The 18,979-nt window shown below is 41.7% G+C and overlaps 1 protein-coding gene across 7 annotated transcripts in view; it reads right to left on the reverse strand.

The window, feature by feature from the left end:
• Positions 1-18,979, reverse strand: part of arvcfb (ARVCF delta catenin family member b) — a 299,063-nt gene that overhangs the window by 227,185 nt on the left and 52,899 nt on the right. For all 7 annotated transcript variants that reach the window (XM_074637267.1, XM_074637273.1, XM_074637268.1 and 4 more), the window contains one exon: positions 13,055-13,140. The gene's annotated coding sequence lies outside the window, so the exon portion shown is untranslated. The remainder of the gene's footprint in view (positions 1-13,054; positions 13,141-18,979) is intronic.

Genomic DNA, 18,979 nt, shown 5'->3' on the forward strand with positions numbered 1-18,979 from the left:
TTTATAAAATTTCTCTTTAGGAACAACCTGGAAACCGACTATTGTGATTGCCTGCTCTCTGGCATCTGCACAAAAATGTGTCTCCTGTGTACAGCTCATTCTCAGCCACCAGGGTTTAACTAGAACAAAGAGATAAGACCTTCAGTATTCCACAGGTCCTGGCATCCCTGTGCTGACTACCTGTTGGCTTAGTGATTACTTTTAAAAAAAAATAAGATATCAGCCAGTCATCATCAACATTTTCTGATATATATATATGATGGAGTTTGTGTGATGCTCCTAACCTGAATAGACTAACAGAAGCATGCATGAATAATTCAGTGGTAGTAGTTGTATCATTCTGGAGCGTTTTAGTGTAATAAAAGTCTGAGGTATATACATTTAATGTTTTGCTATTCTCAATGTGCTTCAATTCATAATATCAGAGTCTCTATGGTATCCACTGGGTTATCGGTTAAATATTAATGCACACAAACACACATGCGGCATCACACGGATGAAAATTGTTCTGCTACACGTTGCTAGGATTATATGATAGATACCACTGAGAGTCATGTTTTTATAATTAGATGCTGCAGTGATTCTGTTCTGTTTCAGTGCAATGGGGTGGTTGTGTATCCATACAGATATCTTCTATGTGTTTTCTAGAGAAATGTATATATGTCAGAGAGGAGGAGGTGAACATGAAATGAGCTCTTTATTATAGGCTGCATGTGGGAGGACAAGCCTCCGGTCAGAGGTCGGTGTTGAGCTTCCTGTATAGCTGCGGTCTAATCTACCATCACCTCCCTTTAAACAGTGTGTGCACGGCTTCGTGCCAAACGCCGCGTCCTTGAATGTGTGACTCTTGTAGAATGATGGAAAAGGAAAAGAACGGAGAAGAGAGAGAGAAGAGGAGGGACGGGCAGGAGAAATGATTCGGTTAGATTTGCAGCACCAAAAGGCTCCTCATTAGCATAACTTCAAAAAACCTCGCCGCTCCGGTCTTAATAATACATGCGCTTTGAGTCTCGCCGTGAATCACCTCACGCTCTGCAATATTTCTGTTTTTCTATTTGTTATGAGGCAACGAGATGTGTGGGTGAGAGGTAGGAGAGGAAAAGGAGGGATTCCGGCAAACGCCCCCTCCCTATGCCTCCTCATAACACACCCTTCCTCTCTTGTCTCAGCGGGCGAGACGGTGGGACATCCTGATCTTTGGTTTATTAAAAGCGGCCTTGTGTGTTATCTGTGAGGCAGACCAGTCATACCAATTAACATTCCAGTACGGTGTTTCTGCAGCCTCAACTCCCTTCCTTCCTCTCTCTCTCCTTCTCACAAACACACACACATTTAAAAGCACACATATATATAATTAAAAGTTATTGCACATTTACACATTGTACAGTATATGCTTGAGCACACACACATACTGTACTAGCTAATTTTACCAAAATACCATGCCAAAAGTACATTTATAACACACACACACACAGTCACACACTGTCGTGAGAGATGAAAGCACACAGAGTTCAGTTGGCGGAAGAAAGTGATAGTTGGGTTTCAAATATACAATAAAAAGAAGCATGAAGGTAGCGGGCTGTATGTGGAGCCGACAGGGCCAGAGTCAGCACGCTGAGATTTATTCTGGCCTGGCTTCACTGGGTCTAACAAAGAAACAGTGAAAAAGAGAAACAGATGGAGCTACAGGCCTACTGGTACAAGTTTTAAAAGAGACCAAGAAAAAGCAGCAAACTCATTCACACCTTTGTCTACAGACATCTATTTGTTTACTTTGAGAATTTATACACCGCATTCCTCGTACGCTATGTAAAGGTGCAGTGTGTGGGATTTATAATATATATATATATATATGGCTTTGCACGTATTGTATATGTTATTTATATATTCCAAAAATTGTTTATTATGATCTACTGCGGCTCTCCCGATTCCAAACTATCACGATACTTGGGTGCCGATTCGATATGTATAGTGATTCGATATTATGATTTATTGTGATTTTTGTTAACTTTTTTATCACTAGACCATGGGAAAAGTTGAATCATGCACTTCTAGGGACTTTTACTTTGGAAACTATCTAAATTGATACAGTAAGAATGTTTGATTTTCAGCATGTATGTAGTCAGAGATGTCCTGAAGTCAAATATATCAGTCACTGTCAGGCGTTATTTATTAAGACATTTCCTTCACAAATTAGTGTTATTTTCTTTTTATTTTATAAGAGACATGTAATGTTTTATACTACTGGTGAATATAATCCAATCAATCTTATTTCCATATATGTATTTTATATATACAGTTATCTTTGTTGACACCTTATTTTGAAAACCGGACTTAGTCACACGTGTATACTTCCGCTAACTTTGCCAAGTCCGTCTCTAGCTCTCCCGTCAGCTCCGTTCTCTTTATCCATCCATGGTCAGCTCCATCGGGGCCGTTTGAATGCATTTTACATAAATGTCAGTATATGGGTGCTCTACAGTTGTAGCGACCACGAAGATGAGAGTGACGGACAGCCAAAGTGTTTCAATACTTTACTGGATGTGTAGTGTTGGACTTTGGAATTAAAATGTGACAGTGCAGGTCGTATCCATCCAGACCCTCCGCCGTTTTCTGCTTTGTCGTTTCGGCTCACTGCGGACGGCTGCGCTTTGTTTTGATTGACGGATACGGAACGGATATGTCGTCACGTTGCTCAAACTACAACAATAAAAGCGGTAACTTCCTTCTACCTCCGTATAGACTTAAATTAAGCAAATATATCGATTGAAGATGAAGTTCATATACCAGGTAACTGTCATCCTGGATTTGAACTGAGCCTTGGCTCTTGTTTACCTCTCTGATGTGTCTCTCTGCACTACAAAGTGTCTCTGGCAACACTAACAGTTTGTGCTAAAAGATTTGATTCAGTTGGATTGCATTGGGGTTTTTCCCTTTCACATACAACCAATGAATATATTAGTAGTCCCACTCTGGTGTATAACATGGAGGAGCTGAAGCCAGCTGGGAGGCAATCAGAAGAAGGCAACTTGAGTTTCCCTCATTGTCGCTGAGCAAGAACAAAGCAATCCTATTAATACAGTGGCTATACATTCCCAATTTCTCTCCTTTGGCACATAAGAAGGCGAGGATTTGTGTTCAGAGAGCTCATACATAATTTTTGTCATTTTTGTAATGACAGGCAAAATGAAAACGGCGACATTAAAACAGAATTAGCAGGTCTCTGAAGGGCTGTAGCTATAACAGTTAATTCATATAAAGTGGAGGCTGTGCAGTCAAAAGAGGTTACAGACTTTGTATAATGAATCTAAAGGATGGCACATTAAAACATCAGTCTTAAAGCGGATTGATTTGTGATCGTCTAAAATATTCTTACAAAAGTATTAAAATTATATTTCTGTTGATGATGGACTCACCTGGAGGGCATAACACACAAACAGGTTCACAGCGCTGCCTAGTTTGTGAGTGATTGACAGCTGCTCAGAGACTGCAAGCCTCCAGTTCGGCTCTGATTGCTTGTTTTCCTACGGTCTGTGAAATCTGAGGCACATGATTTTTTTCAGTCTCATGCACTACTGTCAGGATAGAGTGACAGTTTTATAAAAATAACTTTTTTTTAAATCATATTTCCTCCAACCTCGCCTACTCCAGCTTTAAAGAACCTCAGACTTTGTAAACTACCTGCAGGGCCCCTTAATGAAAGTCTAAACTATATGTGGTGATAATGCACTGAGATCTATAACACTACCTCCAAATTGTACCATCTCCCCCCCCTTCTCCATCGGCGTGTGAGGCAGTGGGTGTTCGGCCTCCACATCAGGGAGGCGTGAGGCATGAAGGACGGCCAGCCGTACACACCGCACAGGAGATTCCCAGATTAGTCACGCTCGCCGGTTCTCTGCCGCTGCCACCCTCTGCTGCGTCGCCGCTGTGCATCCAAATACGGTCTCAAAACACCACAGCAAGGGCAACGCTGCACTACCTGCCTTCATACGCACACACTGGAAATAAACAGCAAGCTGTGCCACAGCGTGTCGTAGTAGCTAATTATTGTTGCAAATAACATAGCAACCAACGTGTGTGAAGCATGTAAGAAGTACTTGTGTGGAAAATATCATTGTTTGTTTTTTCTTTTAATGGGCTTTCAGTATCTGAGTTTCGGATTAGTGATTGTATAACTCAAGTTCATATATTTCATACTGCATATATTCTACTGTGCTGATGACATTCTGACACCAGATAAATATTAATGCAAAAACTGTAAACAAGTGTATACAGCCAAAACTTTACTCGTAGCTGTATCAATACAGGATTTAACCCCCTAAAACCCACGATCCTGACTGACTCTACTGTCTTTCAGAGGTTGCAGCAGGTTCAGTTTTAGAGTTAGAGTGAAGGTACATCATATATCATATCGTATAATATATATACGATATGATATATGAAACTAGAACCTAAGGAGGCTAAATAACGCTCCAAATTTAGGTCAAATTTTGGCGAGGAAAAACTGGCATGGTCACTTTCAAAGGGGTCCCTTGACCTCCGACCCTAAGATATGTGAATAGATCGACTTGGTTAGGCGAAAGTCCTGTGTTTTTTGACCCACCCATCCACCGCGACCTCCTCTCTACTTGGCGTTTCCCGGTTCACAGTTAAGTGGATTACATACAAATTGATTTCATACTGACCATCACGAAAGAAAATGTGAAATTTGTGTCTATGTCCACGAATCAATACATTCAATTTTGTGACTATTTCACGAACTGCTGAGCAACTGGGCTGGCACATCTCACAATAGTGTTCGAGACATTCAATACGCTCTTGATCTGCTAGAGAATACCAGCTGTATTGGGTTTACTGCAACACATTTTCTACATCTGTATTCATTCCATCTCTTTGCTCTGTGTTATTATTATTGCCGCCTGAAGATAGAAGAAATTAGAAACACAGTCAGGGTGGACGGTGACCTTTTCTGCCAGCAGACCAAGAAGAATCTCTCCATACCAATACTACAGAAGGAAAGCTCAGGGGAGTGCCTGACACCGCCACTCTTAACTGCAACAAAAGAAAGTGTGGCCATGTCACAAACTGAAGACAGCGTCCCCCCCTCCTGGGGTGGCGCCATAAATTTGTGACCATTTAATAAAAACACCCACCATTGTCCTCGACAAAGCGAGGCCCACTCGAGCTAAGTGCACATTCTCTCCCCACCATTGTGGAGGATGTAATTATTACTGAGAGCAGCTGTAAACATATGCCTCAATGCTACAGTATAGACTACAATATAATTCCAGTGAAAGGGGCAGTTGGTCCCAAAGCGTTTCTATAGTCTTACTAATGTGGTACCAATGACAGAACAGGATTGTATTTATAGTGGCAGGTTGACTGTGCAGCATATTCACAGCAACCTCGGTTCAGAGTTACAAGTGAACCCGACCACATCCATGTCTGGAGCTGCTGCAAATATCAGCTTTACACCAGCCACACCTACAGCTCCGCTTGCATTTCTTCTGAGGTCAAACATGCAATCTTCTAAAGGAGGCTTAAAACCTCTTTTTGCACTGTATGTGCTTTGATGAAATGATGGAAATGGTACGTTACGAGTGCGGTTAGACTCATTACTGTAGAAAACACAGCCAGGAAGAACTTGAAGGCGTTATCATTACAACCTGTAATTTCCTAAAAGGATTGCAAATTCGACTGCGGACCGAAAGTCGACTGCGCGGCTGCAAACCCATCTCACCCTCTGTCTCCACCAATTCACGGTGCCAGATCCGGTCATAAAAAAAAAAAGCTCTTCTCGTTCGGTGTACATTAACTTATTAAAGTAATTTCCCCTCGCACATTAATATGCCCTCAATGCATAAAATGATAAACAGTGGCCTTGGGCTCATTCTGACACTTAATGAATCAAAATGAGTGAGAAACAATATTTGAAGACTTCCTCGAGCTGAGATGACAAAAAAAAAATCATTTCATAGGCGACATGGCCTAAATGCCACTTGGTAGCAATTCTTTTGTGGAATTGTTCTCATTTATCATGTAAAAAATATAAAATGTGAAAAAAGGCAGGAAGGGGACCCAAATAAAACTGAATGAAAAAGTAGGATTAATAAATTCTCTTCTATCTTAATTATTTGGAAAACAGGCCACTGCGGATCAGTGGGCTGTGGGCCAGCGGTCCCTCATCCTTCAAATGAAAACAAAACAAAGGTGTCAGAGAGAGAGAGAGAGAGAGGAACAGAGAGAGAAAGAGAATAAAGTAGAGCATCAGTGAGAAAGTCATGGCTATGGGCCTGTTGGCCCTTAGAGACAGTCTGTGGACTCCTGGCTGCGGCTCCCTTATTAAAAGTCCTCCTCTGCACATTCAACACCACTGTCAGGAAAAGTAACTTCAAAACTTTTAGGAACAATTTTCATTTCCATTCAGCTGAAGAGCAGGACGGAACTGAGCCAATTTATAATGGATGTCGTTGGGTGAACACTTTATACAAAACAGAATAAGCAAGGGTGACCCCAGTGGGAGCTGAGAGTCTAAATAGCATAGTTACTGGCTAGCTGCTGTTAGTGTCACAGTGTTCTGCTCAACATGTCTACAGGTATAACATGATGTAACTGACTAGTTAAAAGGTGCAAAGATCTGATCATCATCATCATCATCAAAAAGTAAAGTAACATTACCAACAGAATGTAAAGAGGTTACAGTGTTGATGTTATGTCAAAGACATCTATGGCCCAATCCAAATGTGCCCCCTAAGGCCTTAATCCCTGAACCCTCAGGGATTTGACTGATGTCACTTGGTAAATGGTTGAGTGTGAGAGGCTGCAATGGCTTGAAATGGTTTTCGGTGCCTTCAAATGAAACTCGTGAGCTCGTATTTACAACTTGGGAAGTTGTGTAGACAATATGCTTGGCGTTCGAGTGGTTAAGTCGTGAGAACACCGCTACTAAGCAACAGCAATATTAACGTTACTGACACGTCTAGAAGCCACTCTCCTCCCGGTGGGCTGGTCTTCTGGACGCAGGGAAGACGACACAAAGGTGCGGGTCGTTTTCTCATTTCTGCCACTATGGATTTAGTCCAATAAACAAACTATCAAAGCGTACGCAGACCATACAGCCCCCTGTTAGTGGCACAGTAAAACACGCAGTTAGCTAACGTAAACTATAGGCCCACGCCACACGTGAAGATTATAAGATACCAGTGGTATTTTGACCGGCTCTCAGAGTTTCAGTTGACTTTATATTTTATGAATTTAGATTGTATCGACCGTGGTAACGGTGAAATGCCTCCCCCTATTTCTTTGGAGCCGGTGTTACTCATTGCCCCTTTAAGCCAGAAGAAGAACAATGTAATATGTTAGGTGACTGAATTCTGAATTATAATATTGCAATATTCTAGCTTTTAACCCAAATCTATACTAAATTGACAACAAAAAAGTCTGAAATATCTTCATCCATGATACTGAACAAGTTGCTTTCCCATATTATGAAGTTTAACTGCATTAAGCCTGTGAAAATGAGAGTTTAATCACCGAGCTTAGGTTTGGAGAGGTCATATTAGTCCACACAACGCATGCACGCACAGTGACTGTCTACCATAATTGGCCCCTTGCCAGTAGATTAATATGCATTCCCATTCTATTCAAATGGCCCTTTCTTATTGAGGCTCCAGAGACTTAATTAAACCGATGCCATTTTGGAGGGCCATGGATTCAAACATAAAATGACCTTGATTTGAGAGGTAGGGAACGTGGATGGATAACTGCGCCGTCCATATGTCGGTGCACTTAACCTTCTCCGACTAGCATTTACTTGGTAAGGGTTACAAGCTGAGCCTGTTGATCCCTGATCCATGATGTAAACATTATATTGAACTGGAGGGCTGCTGTGGAAGTTTTCCTGAGAAAGGGCACACTGAATGTGGTATTTAAAGAGAAACATCTCCCTGGGTAAGATGCCATTCAGCTGTGATTACGCATACAACCATATATAAGAAGTGGACGTAGTCACTGTGACTTCACCCATTGGTTCGTGGACTGCCTTTTTGAAGCCTCGAGTTCGGCATTTTGGCTGACGCCATCTTGGTTTTTCGCAAACAGAGGTGACACGAGAGGGTGGAGCTAAGTGACCTTTTCAGGTGACCAAAAAAGTTATAATTAACTTACATGAACTGAAAACACACAGTGAAAGGGTTAAAGTTGTAAGACAAAAACACGGACAACTCCCAGACCGGACAACACTGTGGTAGCAACCTGTCAATCACAAGGTAGCCACGCCCAAAGCAGGGGTCAGCAACCTTTACTATAAAAAAATTAAAAAAATTAAATAATCTGTCTGGAGCCGCAACACATTTGATCATTGTGATGAAGGTAACACAGTTTATAGTCTTAGTATATAGTATGTTAGTCTAATGCAGTGAGGGCCAAAGTGCAAATGTACTACGAAGTATCAGAGCCACATTGAGGGAAAAAAATAGAAGATTTCGAGAATAAAGTCAGAATATTACGAGAAAAAAAAGTTGTAATATAACGACAGAATAAAGTCATAACTTTACGAGAAAAAATAAAAAACACGTTAAATTACTACTTTATAATATTATGACTCATAACTTTTTTTCTCTTAAACTTATGACTTTATTATCGTAATATTACGACTTTTTTCTTGTAAACCTTCGACTTTATTATCGTAATATTCCGACTTTTTTTCTCGTAGACCTATGACTTTTTTCTCGAAATCTGAGATATTTTTTTTTCCCCTCAATGTGGCCCTAATACCCCGTCATACCGTCGTACCATAGACCTTCAACAATGATAAATAAAAATGAGAATGTAAACAAAAAACAGTTATTCATTTCCTTTTTTAAAAATCCACAAGGAGCCACTGGAGAGGGTCTAAAGAGCCGCATGTGGCTCCGGAGCTGCAGGTTGCTGACCCCTGCCCTAAATCATCCCCTACTTTATGGTCTATTTGACTCTAAATGGGATCATAACTTACCAAATGAACATCATGCTGTATTGAAGACTTGAAACTAGAGATTGAGACCATAAACTCATGTTTACAATGTTTACTGAGGTAATAAATCAAGAGAGAAGTAGGGTAATTTTCTCATAGATTTCTATACAATCAGACTTCTTTTTGCAACCAGAGGAGTCGCCCCCTGCTGGCTGTTAGATAGAAATGCAGGTTTAAGGCACTTCAGCATTGTCTTCACTTCTCAGACCTGGAGGTAGCTCACTGCATACAACACTCAAATGCAAAAAGCAGCTATGTGTTGGCCGCAATTAACAAGAGGTCACAAGGAGCACTATTATTTATCTTATGACTGTAAAAAAGTAAATCTAATATGAACAAAAGAAATGAATTGCTCTGCTTGATCTTTCAGAGAGCAAAACTAAAGTTACCATTATTCATCAGAAAACTGTGTTAAAGTAGTCATATTCAAATAATTTAGCTATTTCTGCGATCACAACCTTATATTACTTTGCCTGTGCAAAGCGATATAAGGAGAACTCTCAGTGGGTCTCCAGAAAGGAATAAAAATTGCTTTGATAAATAATTTGCACAGGTTCTAATTCAAAAAAGCATCATCCACGGAATGACTCCTGGTTGAACAGTAGGGTGCTTAAGGAGCAACTGAGTGTGTGTCCGTGATTTGACCCCTCTTAAAGCCATCCACAGATGGCCACTTATTCCCACCTTATCATAAAGGAAGGAAAGATTTTTAGGGCCTCGGAGAGGTAGAAAATGAAATATGCAATCATAAACAAACTAACAACATTTGTGCATTTAGCTGTACACATTAAAATGCTAACAGGCAGTGAGGCAGCAGGTGATAGGGAGGAATCTGTCCCAGCAGCCCTGCCTCTCAGGGGAATAGCAGAGACGGCAGCAACTGGGGGAGAATCATTGCCCGAGGGAGGTGGTGGAGTTGGGTTAATCTCCCGTACCATTGCTTTCAATAACTGCATGTTGGAGCCTGGCTGCCTTCACCAGTTTGTGTTATTTATTTTTTTCTTGCAAGTCTTTAAATCTTCCCCTCATGTAAAGTCTTAAAGCTGATATCTCATCCGAGGCCAGGCCGTAACTCCTGGTTGAGGTGCTCAGATACAGCTCCGTTGATGTACTGCTCCCTGAAGAACAGCCAGCGCAGTAGCTCAGTCCCATCAAACAAAAAGTACAAGACCGAGACAGAAACAAAACATGACCCGGAGTCGGGATCCACTTTTTCGTCAGCCAAACGACGCAAAGAACCGGTTTTAGCTGCCAGCAACAAGATTAACCTCAGTAACAAAAAGGAACGGCATAATGTTCTAGTAAATCAACGGCTAAAGAGAGTCCTCTAGTCAATGTGGCCAAAGAAAGAGGCTGGCCGTTTTGCTAAACTTTTTTTTTTTTTGGAAACAGTGCTCCCACAAATAAGTTCAACTTCAGTTTACAGCTCCCGGGCAACCAACATCAAGGCCTGAATTGCTTGTCAGGTGGCAACAAAACTTTACCTCTTTGAAAGAAGAACATCAGTACTTTGGAAGACAGTGAAAGTGAGGGCAACCGAGGACAGTTGTTGAAAAGAGAACGGGCACATACAGCAGTTACTTAGAAATCCCAAGATGCAATATAACAGTGAAGATTGTGGCTATTGCTCTAAATCTATTTTATGGATGTTAAGTGGGGCAGCACAAAGAACTAACTTATTCACTTCATACTCAATGGCAGACAGGGATCCAACATGCCGAAACAGGTATTAGCTACTCAGATTATCCGAGCTAGAAATCAAATACATCTCAAGTGTTTTGAAATTCACCTATGAATGTACGACCATAGACATAATAGACATAGGTCATAGACATAGACATAACGTTATAACAAAGTTAGTAATATTACCCATTGCCCAACATTTGACCGCTAAGCAGCTGATTCCATGCCAACTGAGTGTAAAGTAAACAACATGTTAACGACAAGGAGAAGCGCTCAGCTCTAAATCCCATTTCATAACATTTCAAGTCAAATCCAGACATCAAACAACCCAAAATACATCTAACCCAAAATCCGCCGTCTTGAATCCTGCACTCAGTCATCATATATTAACATCACATGTTGTCAGTTTACCTGCCTTTTTTAAGATTATTTTGGGGTTTTTTTCTGCCTTCAATGGAGAGAGGGAGCGACAGTGATATGAAAGGGGGAGAGAGAGGGGATGACATGCAGCAAAAGGCCGCAGGTCGAATATGAACCCCGGGCCTCTGCGGTAAGGACTCAACCTTGGTACATAGAGCAAATAAAAAATAATCCATACCTTGATCAGGTAGGTTAAAGAAATCCATTCACAGAAAGGAGATTTGTACTGCAGCAGTTCAAGTCAAGCTTTCAATTTAGCAAAATTCCAGCGTTTTCTCCGCATTGTCACCAAAGAAAGAAAGAAAGACAATTGGGATGAATCCCTCAGGAGCTCTGCTGAAGGCATTAGCCTTTCCAAACAAAACTCACTTAATTAACTAAAACAACTCCTCATTTACCGTTAGCAAGGCTCTTCAACCTCTTCACTCATCATCAAAACAAACCCCATGACCGGAAAAAAACGGCAAAATAGGAAGTGACTTATTGTAATTGCCTGCCTATAGGCAAAAATACTGAATCTATTTAGGATTTCTACATAAAAAGAATTGCTTAATGTAGTATATTAGCCATTCAGGATACCAAAGACAGTTCTTACATATTAAGTTCAAGCAAAATTGAATAAATAATATTGTCTGCAATATAAATGTACAATTATGAGATTATCTTCACGATGGAAAGCTTGATTTGTTCTCTTGGGGCTGTAATAATAAAATTCTACCAAAATCTTTGTTTTTTTGGTTCATTCTAGACAGACACAGTTGTCTTACACTCATTACTTTGAATAAAAAACAGCATTGGTGTATTGGTAGAAAAATACAAGGATTATAAGAGCAACATAAGCCTCTTTCCCCATAGGTTCCAATTACAGCAAGTTTAAAACTGGACCCAGGTAAGCTGGCCGCCATATGGTTCTATCCTGGAATGACAAGTCGTTAGAACATGTCACATCTACTGTTTTATATCTATATGTACGACGCTGTTGAACTTACAGTAATAAAACATGAAACCAAAGTCATGTATTCCTCAGTCTAAGCCTGTCATTAAATCACGTTGTGTCCGTCCATCCAATCCATCATTTTGACAGCCCCTTTCCCACTCCACAAAAAACACACCAACACCCACTAACATCTGGCTTTTTGTCTTTAGTGTGAAAGGTTACAGTCGGCATTCATTCTCGGGACAAATGACTCTGCAGTAGTCACGGGTATTTATCGGCTCCAGCTTACATCGGCAACGATGGAAACATGACACCCGGGTGGACACGCTCATTTGAGGCCTTTTTTTCCCGGTGCGATGCTATGTGATGCGCGTTGAAGTGAATATATAATAAATAAAACCAACAGGGATTTGTAAAGCTATTATAATGTATTAACGTACAAAACATACAAATACTATGCTCTCCTCAAAGCCACCGGACTCCAGTCAGACAACAGTCATTTTACCTCGCTGATTGTCACACTTCATTCAAACTCGACCCAAACAAAATAAAACTCCATCTTTGATAGTCTTTCCACTGTTCCAACAATCACCAACTCTGGTTTGAGAGGTTGAAAGAGAGACCGAAAACGTAACAACCGTAACATTTTCACAGTTTACACTGTTTACTACTACCGTTGACGACAAACGCGACTCAGCAGGAAAAAAAAACCTGAAAGGCCAGTGCATTGGAACGGCTTACTTGCAATGTATTGCCTATTTTTAGCAGGTTTTCCCGTGTTTAAAAAAACTGCATATATGTGCTCATTTTTGTGGAAAAAGGATCATACCTGTGTGTGATGTGCTGTCTTTAACAGCTTTCTGGGGAGCAGATGAAATTAGTATTTGAGAATAAGGTCTGAAAACTGCATAGTTGTGAATGTGTAGCACCTGTTATGTAAATCCACTGGTAACAGTAAACCCCCACAACACACCTGTTTGAGAAGAGGATGAACTCACCTTTGGTTGAGGAGAAAGACCCATACAAATACCAGGACAGGCTGACATTTATCACAGCAGAGCCACGACACTTGAGATGCTCCAACCTGAAAAACAGAGAGAAAAGACATTTCAGACTTCTATGTAATTCCAGAAAATATATGCATTAAAAGGACGTCTGACATTTTGTGGAATACGCTTATTTGTTTTCTTGCTGAGAGTTAGATGAGAAGATTGATACCACCAGGACTGCCCGCTATTAGTGGATTAGTCGACTAATCAGTCGTTTTGGTTTTAGTCGACTAAGATTTCTTTAGTCGATTAGTCATTTTCTTTATGCTTTTTTTCATGCTGAATGACTTATTTCCAAGAAACTTATGAGCACATCTCTGGTAAACGATAGATTTAAAGTGGTGCTTTTGTGTGATTCTCTGTGGAGGAACTCAGTTTTAATCAATTAGTCGGCAGAATCGTATGAGTGTTAGTCAACTAAGAATTTCTTTGGTCGAGGACAGCCCGAGATACCTATCATGGTATCTATCATATGGCTATCATGTCATATCGGTATGACTCTCCCGTCAGCAGTTAGCTAACTTAGCTTAGTGATTTTTGATTTACGGAGGCAGAGAGTTATTTAGAGAGAGGATTCACCTGCAGTTTTCTTTCTCAGATAGACCTGTATTAATAGATCATCTCAAGCTCAGGAGCCAATGAGAAAACTACAACAATTCAAACCAACAAATGAAGCTGGCTGTGGGTTCACTGTATAGCCAATGAGTGAGCTTAGATAGAAGGGCACATGTGTGTGTTTGGAAATGCTGAGGATTATGCTGCAGGTGTGTTTTGAGAAATTTCCAATTGGAATCCATTTTAACGGCGGTGAATCAAAGCTATCACTTTAATTTAGTTAATCCAGATAATTATTTTCCTATTGGCTTAAGGCAGGGTGAGGCAGGTCTCACTGCACATTTTACAGACACCCTGAAGCTGCTGAGTAAGGAAGTAAAGTGTATTTAGTGTAGCATCTTTCACAGAGCAAGGTCACACAGTGCTTCACACGAGTAACATTGTTAAAAATAGACCTTAAAAACAGCACTTCCACACAGTTTCTCTGTCCAGACATGTTCCATTAATAATAACATCCACATATTGACAAGCTGTGGGTAGAGAAGGAGCTCCAGCATATCAGTGACTATCAGAGTTATGATATAAGAACCTCTATGGTAGAATACACACCCAGCATGGGAGGATGAGTGGTGAAGAACAGAGAAGCGCCTGAATAAAAGCTTGTAGTGGTAACATGAGGACAGCAGCAGAGCCAGACAGCAGCGTGGGGCGGTGAGGCTCACGTCCTGTTTGGTCAGGGGGCGAGACCGCGACAAGATACTGACAGAGAGAATGAAGGGCCTCCAGCTGAGTACCTGACATACCTCTCCATCCTTCCTCTCTCTCTCACTCTCCTCACTTCCTATATAACTGTGTCCGCTGAGCAGTGCAGCACAGTAACATGTGAGAGGCCACAATTAGAGAGAATCCAGGGACGCCAGATGTTGCAGACATCCACAACAATGAAGTGAAATGCAACAGTATCCCAGAGAGCTCAACACACTGCAACTATACAAAATGCAAGCAAATAAATAAATCACAACTAAATGAAGAAATCGCCGATCTTCAACAATTTGACAACACATATAAAGCAATTGTGTTTCACAATATCCCCTTTATATTTATTTGCAGCGCAGTTTATTCCTAAATGCTGAGCATGTGTTCAGGGCCACGGTAAACAAGACTCGGACAAAACGGAGTACATGTCTGCACTGTGTATGGTCAGTCCGTAAATTTGTTGCTAAATTGATATACAAATAGTCAGTTTTCATGTCTATAATGTTAAATCCAGCAATACATGTCCACCAGGTCCGGCGAGGACACTAAGGGACGCTCTGTTCCACTCAGCTGGCCGTTCAAGCAGTGACGTATCCTATCGTGGAATGCACCCGATTGGTCCCTGGTTTTCTGCTCGCCGTTTCAAACAGGAAACAACATAGCGGCCTGCTCGTAAACTTTCTATTCTGTTCTGTTTTCCGTCTAAACAATCCACCAAAATCTACTTCTGAAAACAATACTTCTTAAGCGAGAAATAGGCTATGCCACTGCTGAATCTTGTTTCATTTTAGAACTAGATCGCTTGGTCCAAGTTTCGTGAGCCGGACGCGTCGCTTGATGGGCTCATTTACATAAAGGACTGTTCCCGCCTTTTCATTTTGAACGAGCAACGGCCGATGAGGAAACTCCAACACTCAGCCGACCGATCGTGTAACTTCATCACTCGTCAGTCACTCAGTGACAGACTTTTGCATTTGTTGGGCTGGCCCTTTGCGGTCCAGGCAAAAACTAGAATTAACTTCTCGTATTTGTATGTCTCCGCCAACCAGTCAAGTTGCAGTTTCCATTCATGTCGGTCCAAAATGTCATCACTTCGTAATTTTATGCGTGAAATTGTCGTTATTAGCATGTGAATTCTTGTTATGGCCAAAAATGTATTTTGTGAAGTCACGGTGACCTTGACCTTTGACCACCAAAATATAATCAGTTCATCCTTGAGTCCAAGTGGACAAATTTGAAGAGATTCCCTCCGGCGTTCCTGAGATATCGCGTTGACGAGAATGGTACAAACGGATGGACAACCCGAAAACATAAGCGTCCGGCCACGGCTGTCGCCGTCATGGAGCCATAAAAGCAGATAAGGTTCCAAATAATTATGACAGAGATTCCGTAACTGTGCTATCCTCTAATTTAGGTCCTGTCTTTGCAACTTCTACAAAGTCATATTAAATAGTCATACATTTTTCTGGTGCACTGCAGAGAAAGGAAAGCACACCCAAAAACTAATTTCCAGCGAATAATAAAAACCTGTCTTACAATTCCTGGGAGGGCTGCGAAGGAAAACTGACATGAGTGCTTGCAAGCGACGGCCTCATTCAATGGTGTATTGCTCATTCTGCAGGATCTTTTATGTGACACCATTACAGCTGAAGCTTTTTTTTGGGTAGTTTTTACAAAGGGGGGTGATTCAATGCTTTATGAAAAGAACAAAAAAATTGTTCTACAGAGCAAGCAAATACAGACTTAAACTTCCTTTTCAAGAGACCCGAGGGGCAGATTAGTTAGAAACAACGGCATCTTAGAAAATGGATCCAACAATCAGCGGCAGCGTTGGGCTGAGTCATAATTTATTACCCATGCACGCTTCACAGTAGCGCCTGTTAGTGCGAGACTCAACACTGAGCATCAGACTGAAAATAGATGCGAGGAAGTGGAGCTGGGAAAACGATCACATTACAGCATTGTTGGGCTTCTATGAAAGCACATGACATGTTTGACTGTAGCTCTGTGGTGTTTAATGGTGGAGAGGGTTTTCTTTGTGCCGTTAATAGAGCATGTGTCTGATGCTCATGTTTCACTGCCCTGGAACCGCTGCCTGCTGCAGATACAAAGGAACAGCATGCTATCAGCCTTCATGTCATCTATAACCACATGAGTATTGCAAGGTCCTTGTCATACTCCTGATTTTAATGAGCTAAAATACATCCACACACAAGGCTAGACTTAAGAGAAGAGTGGAAAACATGATTCTGTTTTTACTGACTTGAAGTGGACAACAAAACTCACCCCTACTGTCTCTTTTTTCTGTCTCTATCTACCACACACACACACACACAGCAGCACACATTCAGAAGTCAGAGGCAGGCAGCTTCCATAAATAGAATGGAAAGTAGGCAAGTGGCTGCTGGGAGTGGCTTTTACTGGGAATATGATCGATTAAAAAGCAATTTGCTCCTCCGCTCAGGCCCTGCACTCCTAAATGACAGCCCCCCGCGGTCCAGATGGAGCTCTGAGGGGTCGGAGGAGCCGGCCTGCCTCGCCTGCTCCTCCATCTCCTGCAGCCACCACCCCCCCGCCCAGCCTCCACTCCCAAGCCCGAGCCTCGGTTACAGTCTGGTGGGCACCTGGAAAGCGACCAGGCAGAAACAGCCCCTGCTGGTCTGACAGAGAACCTAGACTTTGTTCTTACATTCAGTGTATTTGAGAAAGCTGAAATAGAGACGAGAGGGCCAGATTAAGAGGACAAACAGGAACAGAACGCCGCGCGGCACAAACTAAGACGAGGCAGGAACTCCAGTCAGTAGTCAGGGAGCACTGAACCAACACCTCCCTCTGTTTTCAGGCTTTAGAAAATCTAGCAGGTGACGGAAGACTTTGACCAATCACAAGTCATTTCAGAGAGAGCGTTTCTATTGGCTGTGCTCCGTGCGGTGGGCGGTACTTGGTACCTCCTCAACTTAATCTCAACACGGCTGCCGGGTCACAAAATTTCTCATTCAACAGCTAAACAGTACACTACAAGATGATTCTGAAAACATTTGAGGAGAGAAATAGTTATTACAGTAACAGAATATTGATTCATATTTGATCAGCGCTGCCTAGTTTGACCGTTTGGTCGGAGTTTGCGAGTGATTGACTCGTGGCTCTCATAGACGGAAACTGAACAGCAGACTCCAGGTCAGCTCTGACTGGTCTGTGAAATCCTGCAGATGCCGTTAGGAGCACCGGAGGATTACCTGTCTCTACTGCTACGGCTCTACTGTCAGGATGACCATCTTATAAAAATAACTTTTTTTTAATCATATTCGCTCCATTTCTACCCACTGCAGCTTTCGGTACACAAAGTGCAACCCCTGGCCCCAAACAACCGACTGTAGCCTACAGTATATAAGAAGTGGACGTAGTCACCGTGACGTCACCCTGGTATGTGGACTGCCGTTTTGAAGCCTCGAGTTTGGCATTTTGGCCGTGGCCATCTTGGTTTTTGGCCTTTGCCATCTTCGCTTCGAACGCTGAATAAGACATTTATAGGTAACTAAAAAGGTTACAATTAACTTTCATGAAGTGAAAACACACTGTGAAAGGGTTTAAGTTGTAAGATGAAGACACGGACAACTTCCAGACCGGACAACGCCGTGGCAGCGAACTGTCCATCACAAGGTAGCCACGCCCTAAAGCATCCCCTGCTTTATGGTCTCTTTGACTCTAAATGGGACCATCATTTCCTAAATGAACATCATGCTGTATTGAAGAAGACTTGAAACTAGCGACTGAGACCATAAACTCATGTTTACAATGTTTACTGAGGTAATAAATCAACTGAGAAGTAGGCTCATTTTCTCATAGACTTCTATACAATCAGACTTCTTTTTGCAGCTAGAGGAGTCGCCCCCTGCTGGCTATTAGAAAGAAAGAGGCTGGGGTGAAGATAATACGGAAGGAGGGAAAGAGGGAAGGACCATATTTTGGCTGGCTGCATGGGGGCACTTTTTGGAAGATATGCCCAGCGGTGGTCCTTCTGTCACTGATGATAACAGACTACAAAATGATCTGTGTGTGCCAGATTGTGGACAGTTGAGTGAAAAGAGCAAATCTTGACACAAATGTAATGTAGATATGATTTTCACCCACACACAACAACAACATCCCTATCAATTGACTTAAATTAATTTCTTCATGCAGCACATCCTGTGAAAGAAGTATCTGTTTTTATTAGTTTCATAGCTGTGTCTAAGAAAACGTATCATTTAATGGTAGAAATGTTCTGATCCATCAGCAGGAGCGCAGCAGTGACAGAGCTAAAAGATAGATAAACACTATTTTGAAGTGCCAGGGAGTACGTTACCATAGGAACACAGGTAGTAAGTGGTGGTGGTGGGGGTGGTGGAGCAGGATAAATACAGCCAGTGGCCGTTTTTAATCTGTGTGAATTTACAGGGCAAATAAAAGACACTTAAACTAGACAAAACTGGTCACGCCTTTCATCTTCAACATTCACTGCATTGATATTTCCATATGACGCAGGATTCAAACCTGCAGCTTGTCTACTTTGCTGGCCTTTCA

Source organism: Sebastes fasciatus, chromosome 6 (assembly GCF_043250625.1).
Source record: "Sebastes fasciatus isolate fSebFas1 chromosome 6, fSebFas1.pri, whole genome shotgun sequence".
Taxonomy (NCBI): domain Eukaryota; kingdom Metazoa; phylum Chordata; class Actinopteri; order Perciformes; family Sebastidae; genus Sebastes; species Sebastes fasciatus.